This window comes from Solanum pennellii, chromosome 6 (genome assembly GCF_001406875.1).
Source record: "Solanum pennellii chromosome 6, SPENNV200".
NCBI classification, from domain to species: Eukaryota; Viridiplantae; Streptophyta; class Magnoliopsida; order Solanales; family Solanaceae; genus Solanum; species Solanum pennellii.
Genome location: NC_028642.1, coordinates 15,423,192 through 15,431,418, shown reverse-complemented (window position 1 = coordinate 15,431,418; position 8,227 = coordinate 15,423,192). Strand labels below are relative to the sequence as shown.

The following is an 8,227-nucleotide window of genomic DNA, read 5'->3' as shown; positions in this document are numbered from 1 at the left end:
TGAAATAATTAGTTTTATAAGGTTTAAAGTTTTTTCTAATTTTTTTTCACATTAGTCTTATCTTTTATAACTTTTAGTTAATATATATGATTTACATAATTATCTATGCAAATAATATATTTTAGATTTATTCGAAAATCATCTCAAAAAGATTTTACTTTGTTTAAATATTTTACTAATAATTTAGTTATATAATAATTTCATTTCTTGGATTAGTTATTTATAGTTAAATCGATTACTTCTTTTGTTGAAATTAAGAAGCTCGTTAATTAAACTAATTCATCAAGTTTAATGTTAACCATTTCCCCATTCAATTCCAAATTTGTTAAATTAATATTTGGTTGCAAAAAGACCAAATTTGGCCTCCCTAACGAATTTAAGCTAGCCCAAGCCAATGTTTTTTTTTAAATCAAAATTAAGTAAATAAGTCAATTCTCAGCCCAATTCTCCAACGCATACCTGTTGACCCGGCCATATAAAGTTTTCCTTTGATTTCCACCAACATAGAACGCAACATCAAGGTCTACCTCTTCAAATGGTCGTCTTCACGGCGTCTTCACGCCCGGTCGAAACGACAACGGCAACTGCAGCAAAAAGACATTTGCTCGATCCAATATCTTCACGGAATAGATGCATCTTCAGCCTGGTACTGCCTCCGTACGATTCTCTACAATTCCAGTTCTTTTTTTTTTGCTGGATAAAGCCACGCCAAATCGTTCTTGCTTGCACAAGATGATGCCACGTCAAGCCGCGAGGACGGAGGATTAATTATGGCCATCCATGTCCCTTTCATCATTTCAAATTTTGGCCAAGAAATTCATTTTATTCATCAGAGCGGTTCTTTAGGTGCAGAGAATTTTGAATTTTGAATCCTGGGGAATGCCTTTTCTACCCTTTTCCCTCCAATCCCAAAACCCTAATTTTTCAACTATAAGTAATCTTTTCCATTCAGTTGGGGGGGGGGGGTTCTTCTTGGAGATTTTTTTTATCTCAAGCATAGAAATTACACAGGTAAATAACCAAAAGGCATACCAGAATACCTTTCGAAAAGAAGGAAGAGTTAAATCCCGATCTTTAGCTTGGGGTGTGTTTAAGTTGCTGTCTAGGTTCCTCGATTACCGTCCATTTTGCGTTTGGTGTGATAGTTGTTGCCCTATTCAGCTCGTCGTTGTCCTAGTTCCTGCCTCGAAAAGGTTAACTTACTTATCCCTTGCTAGTTCCCTTTTGCATCCTATTCGATCGTTTGAAGTTCTCTATTTGATTGTGTGACATTAGTTTGATTTTTGTTCGATTTATTAATGGGATACAGAGTTATTATTTTAACATACATGGCCAAATGATAATCCTTTGTTGATAAGCATGCTATTGTATTATTAATATTGTTGGAGCTGTTTTTTTTTCTATCCTTTTCTTTCGGTTATTTATCTCAGTCTACTGTTGATTTTTTATATATATTTTTTTTATTTATGCTCGTTTGAGTAGCTGTTAGTATTTCTCTTGTTCCCGTTGTTCATCATTTGCTATAGGTACTCCCAGCGTTCTTGGTACTTTCGGTAGTGTCTCCATCTTGTCTCATTGCATTTTTTTTAAAAAAAAATGTGTTGTTTTTCAGTGTTTAATGGAAGAGCATTCTTGTCTCTGCAATGTGCTTGGAAAGTGCGGAAATGCATTAGACAGTCGCATATTTGGGTCCCTCACGGATACAAGTCTCTCTGTGGGGTTTAGTATTACTTTGAAGCATGTTTAGGTTTATGACCATCACTAGTTTCTGGAAAAAATATTATTTTTCCTTTCTTTTGATCTATGGACTTCTATGATTGCAGCTTCTGGTTGTTTAATTGTTTCGAGGTAGCAGATTTTTGTGGAAGGAAAATGGTGTTGTTTTATATCTTTTAGCATTTATAGTTGTTGTATTCTTAGTTTCAATTTCGTTCTCTTTTAACTATTCTCTCCAACTTAGCTCTTTGGTAGCATATTTCTCTCATTAATGAAGTTTGGATTGCCTGTTCGCTTGTCTTTTTATGTTGTGTCAAGTTAGTGTTATTTAGCGTTTATTCATGTGTCGTGTTAGCGATTGCTTTGAATCCCATGTATCACATTTCTGATTCGTCTGTTTGATTTCGTGGTTTCTAGAAAATTTAAATTTGGTTTATTGAAAATATATCATGTTTTGCACTAAAAATCATATATATCATTTTGCTCCTCTATAGAATGAATGCCATAAAATCTGGGTTCCTTTTTCTTTCAAACACTCTGCTGACTGAAATCTAGGAGAATAACTTTGTTATCGAAGTATATCGATTTTAAACTTAGGATTGCTTTAAGAATCTGTTTGTGATCCTAATGGAAGTTCATGAAATAGTTTATTCCCCCCCCCCCCCCCTTTTACCTTAATTTTGATAAAAAATGCTTATAAATTTGCCATCGAGTCGATAAGGCACAGTCCCCTACAATTTTCCAGATCGTAATTTGCTCCCATTTATTACTATCTACCATCTCGCCTCTTATGAGCTGATGTTATTTCAAATCCATAAACATCTTGATTTGGTGTTGATGGCGATAGCGAGTGGTTCTCAGTTTAGAATTTGCTTTTGGCTAATTGCAGTTCCCTTGGTGTTCGGAGTAGTAGACGGACATGTAATTTTTAGGCCTGCCCTTTCATTTTTTTTCTTTATTTTTAAATATCCTTAGTTGTATTACCTGATGCATTGCATTTTATTGGTCGTCTCTATTGGCGTTTATTTATAAAAATTATATGGAATAAGTCTACACCGTCTCTGTTTTGTTTGCTTTACTCCAATCTGTTTAGGAATAGTTCATTTTCCATCTTTGAGATACTTGATTTGAAGTGGGCCCTTCATTTATTTTTATTGTTTGTTATTTTTTTAAATTTTTTTTTGTTTCTCTATACATAATTTGGGTATTGACCACTTTGATTATTTTGTCCTGTAATATGACCTTGTACCATATTGGTAGACATAAATTATTACAGTTCGTTAGCATTTCACTTAATTACTAGTTGAGGTCAAATTTAATCTCCTTTTTTTTCTTTGCATGTGAAATCAAGTTGAGTTCTGTAAGGACTCATCCTTTCTCTTTGCATATCGAAGATATCCATAAAGGTTTGAAACTTCCTTTATCGAGATGGTCAGCCCTCTCAAAACATGACGTACAGGTCGCGAAACGAAGGGTAGAACTATAGAAGAAATAAAGAAGGTGACCACGAGTCCCATTTTATGTCGTCCCTTTTTATTTTTTTTGTTATCTTTGAGCCTAAGCCCTTATCGTCTTTTATTTTCTATTATTATTGCATGTTTAGTCTAGGACAGATACAAAGAAAATGGGTCTAAAGGCCCAAAACAAAAATGGGCCCAAACACCGGTCCAGGCGGACAGAAACCGGGTTTGGGTCAAACCCAACTCTCTCTCCTTCTCTCTCTCTCCCCCTCTCTTATTTTATGTTTGCTTATCTTCTTTTATTTGTCGATAGCTTAAAGTTGAAGAATCCAAATCACCGCAAATGTCGTAAATGTTTTATCGATTTAAAGTTAATTTCAAACGGATTATAAAAGAATAAATGAAATTTGCAGACCAATTTCTACTTAAATAGTAAAATTAAATATTTCCTTTTTTAAACAACTTCAAATAATTCTCGCTTAGACAATAAGATAATTTTCAAAGGAACTTTAGATTATAATAAGAATCCATGAACTCCTTTAAAAGTTTTCAAAATGATTTTTCTGTTTAAATCTTTTGAAAACAATAGTTTGCTTGATTTTTCTTTAAAAATTAAGTGGCGACTCGAAAACTATAAAAAAATTCATAATATAATATTTTCTGAAAACTTTAGTAGAAAATGTTTAAAATAGTATTATCTTTGATTCATAGAATATTATGATTATTGGATTGAATTAGTGATCATGGCCATTGGTAAGGGTCTTTGAGTATTGTGTTGGATGATTTAGCTATGGATTGGAGTTGTGAGATTGGAATGGAGGTATGTTGACCTAACTTTCTCTATATTGTGTAGTATAGTTCTTAGATGATGATGATGTTTGGTATGGTCCACTTATGGTGGTGGTGATTATGTGCTATACCTATGAATTATGTTGCCTCGTCAACATTACATTATGAATTGTGAAACATTGTGGCCTCGTCATCATTACTTTATGTATTATGGATTTATCATGTTGTAACTTGAATATGTTAGTATTGTGAGAGTGTTGATGAGTGCGGTATATATATGGCGTCAAAGCATGAGTTCTTTAAGTTGATCATGTGTATCTTTAGTAGGCTATAGTGAAGTCATTATGTGTATTACTTGATGTTGAAGTATGATGATACTTGATGGATTATATGAGACTTCTGATAATTTAGATGGATGATAAAATAGTAGGGAATAGGGTGACCTATAAATGACATTGTTTATTCCTATGTACTTCTTGAATGATATGATATATGTGATATGGTGACGTATATGTATGTCTTATTTTGATAGACTTGTGTCCCTTACTTGATACATGTACAATGTAAATATTAGTTCTTGACTTAATATGCTAAACCTTCTTAGTCTTGTATGTATGACTGACATGTGACCTTGAACATAGTTAAGAAGGTCTTTTATGGGGAACCTTCAACCTAGATGGAAGGTTATGATATCCTTGATGTTGAAAGCCATAATGGTATCCTTCTTATGTGAATTGTGGACTTAGGTTTGATTGGCTGGAACGGCATGAAATCATTCTTAGGAAAGTCATTGAGCTATCCTCTTGACCATTGCAGGTAGCCTTAGTGGACCCTTTTTGGTAAGGTATAATGTGATTGGATTGTGAACAAGTTATGGTACCTATCCATATGCTCCTTATTGAAATACTCTATGAGAACAAAGTCTAGCATATAATGAAATATGTTAGGGGAGTTTCTCTAAATAAGATGACATTAGATAACAAAGAAACCCTTCATAGTCCTTAACCATGCGCCTACATGGGATGTGTCCTAGTTCTACCATTGGCAAGTGAATACCCTCCAACAGAGTAGGTTCATGACTCTATATTCCATGCATTACTAGTATTCTCTATGTTGTTTATTGCCTAGTATTATCATATAGGATACCTACAAGTGTTGGAGAAGTTCTATGGAGTTAAGGTAGTGGTATGGGGTGCTATCTAGACACTGCACGATTAGGCTTTCAAGATGTTACTGTGTTAGTCCCTAGGTCTTCTCCAACACTATTATTTGAATGTCCTTGAATGTTAAATGTCTCTTGATGAATTAATGAAGATAAAGACGGAAGTTAGAAAGTATGTTAATGAATAAGTACTTACCTAGAGTAGTTTAAGGATTGCTTAGTTAAGGTGTAAGGGGGTATTGGAATGGTATCTTCATGTCTTACTCAGGGAAGACTAAAGAACAACTTTAGATAGGGAAAATAAATTGATAAAGTAGACATGATCTAAACATAGGTAGTCTTTAAGGATTATTTAGATAAGCTTGAAGAGGGTGTATGGGCGGTCTCTTCTTGTATTACTTAAGTAAGTCTTTTGATAACCTTTGGGAGGAGAATGTCATATTATATTCTATTATGTGAAATGAGAATTACCTTATCTTAGATAGTCTAAAGGATCTCTTTGGTGTGTGTGAAGGGATTGTATGGGTGGTCGCTTCATAAATCACTTAAGTGAGCCTTGGAATTACCTTTAGTAGGAGGATCTCATGTCTATGTGTTTTGATGTATGCTTGATGCTATATTGTCATGTGTGAGTTTTATATGATGTTAAAGTGAAGTCCCTGTAATGCTTACTGTAATGTTATTGTAAATGCATCTAATTTAGAGATGACTTGTACTTTATTCTAAATATGATGTGTGGTATTTAAATGTGATTCTTATATAGTTATAATATGAAGTTTTAATCAAAAAGAGTATGTTTCTCGTGAATGTCCATTTCTCATGATTTTATGTATTATGTTATTGTTATACTTAGTACATACATTGTACTAATTCCATACATTTTGTCTATTTCAAAAGGTGTAGGTGGAACATAAGAGGTGTCTTGAAGCAAGGCTTGGAATCTAGACTTTTTCAGGCAAAGTTGAAGTATGTCCTTACTTGACTCGGGGACATTACTATCTTTAGACTTCTTTTATTCAAAGTATTGTAATAGACTAAGTTCTTCTTTATTTTGATTGTATGGGTCGTGTCCCAAGTATTCTTGAGTCTAAGATTAGCGTATGTTGAGACTTAGTATTTTCCTATGGTTTTATATGAAAGATATTATGAGATATTATTCGTGTGAAAAGTTTTAGTTCCGCACTACTTTTCATACATGTATGCAATGAACGATGTCATAGGTCTTGTACAAGACCTCCGAGAGGTCAAATACGCCTTGTCGCATTTCGAGAGTGACATGTTTACTAGATGCGCTCTCGGGATGTGACAGATATCTGTGACATAGTATTTGTTAACTACAAGGGTCACTCTCATATTCCATCTATGAATAGAGATTCTCGAGAGAAAGTTAAGAAAATCAGCTTGTTCTTCGCCATTGTCTAAGGGATTATTTTTGGGGACATTAGGTGAAGAGGAGATTTGTTCGAGGACCAGGTGGTCTAATTTTTACAACAAAAATCAATTGCAGTCTCACAGCGACTCAAGTAGTAGGGGAGACATCATTCAACAAATTGAGAAAATCCTACATCAAATTAAGGCCGAAATTCCCAGCGCCCAAAATCAAGTAGAAAATAAGTCATATTCTAAAGATGAAGATGATAACAATTTTTAAGAGAATTTCCTGGCACTTTGACATAACAAAAATGAAGTCACCCATGACATCCTCAAAGTTTCTCAAATTAACATTATGTTCCTATGCTCTTTCAGTTTTCCTATAGATTTCATGTCCCATGGATAGTTGCGCATAAATTTTCATTTTACAAACCAGGTGGACACAAGGGACTCCCATGGTTGTCTATCAAAGGCCATTTGGTATCTTGGCTGGTTTGACCCAGTTGTAGTAGTTGAGGGTTTCTTTTTGACAATTGAATTTGTATGTTGTTGAGAAAAAAAAAATTAAAGGGTTCTTGGAAAGCTGATGCTAAGCCGATGCTGCAATCTCATCAGGCGTGCTTAGTTCCAATGCTTCAATCTCATCCTGTGTGCTTAGTTCCAATAATTTCATTTTCTTTTTTCTAGATATAATCACCTACCCTGCAAGAATTCTCAAGTAAGAAAGTCTGGGATACTGTGTGAGCTCTCCTTGATATACTCTATATCAAAATCAAAAATAGATAAAAATCGCTTGCCATCTAGCAAATATATGCTTAGAAGCAAGATTATAATCAATGCGTAGTAAAATTTGCTTTTACGGTACCTTTTGTCAAGTATGAGTGGAATGTTATGCAATTTGGACTTAAGAACTTTCCTTCGGAATTTCAAAAAATAATGAATGATATCTTCAATCCCTTCTCAAAATTTATCATAGTCTTCAATGATGATGTTTGAGTATTCTCTACAAGCATTGACCAACGCTTCAAGAATCTGAAAGTTTTCTTTAATATTATTAAAGATAACGACTTAGTTTTGTCCAAAACTAAGTATAGTATTTTTCAAATTAATATAAGGTTCCTTGGGCACAATATACAACAAGACACTATTGTCCCTATCCAACGGTCCATACAATTTGCTGATAAATTTCCTGATCAAATTCTTGATAAAATCCTGCTTCAGCGATTTTTGGGGTGTGTGAATTATATAGTTTGAGCTCACTTTGATATACTGTATTTCAAAATCATAAATAGATAAAATAGTTTTTCATCTAGCAAATATATGCTTAGAAGCAAGGTTTTGAACATCCTTTTGCAAAACTGATTCTGCAGCTTTACAATCAATGCGTAGTAAAAAAATTTGATTTAGTACATCAGATTGAAATTTTGAGATGCATAAAACAATTACAAAAAATTCCTTTTTAATAGTAGAATAATTTTGGCGGGCTTTATTCCAATGCTTAGATGCAAAATGTAATGATATGTTCCTTTTCATTTTGTCTTTGCTTTAAGATCCCACCATAACCTATGTCAGAAGCATTTGTATCAACTATTTTGAAAGCAGAGGGGTCAAGAAATGATAAGCATAGAAGATCCTTTGCTTTCAGTTTGATTTCCCTTACAAAATTTGTGTGGATGTTGGTCCATGGGGGAGGAGGTTTCCTTAGTCTGTCATGCAGAGGTTATATATA

The 8,227-nt window shown here is 33.8% G+C and overlaps 1 long non-coding RNA gene across 1 annotated transcript; it reads left to right on the top strand.

Annotated features, from left to right (window-relative positions):
* Nucleotides 1–452: 452 nt before the first annotated feature.
* On the top strand, nt 453–6,231 carry LOC114077662. Its single transcript, XR_003579014.1, has 2 exons — nt 453–3,216; nt 6,025–6,231. It is a non-coding gene; the product is annotated as an uncharacterized LOC114077662 (long non-coding RNA).
* Nucleotides 6,232–8,227: the final 1,996 nt, after the last annotated feature.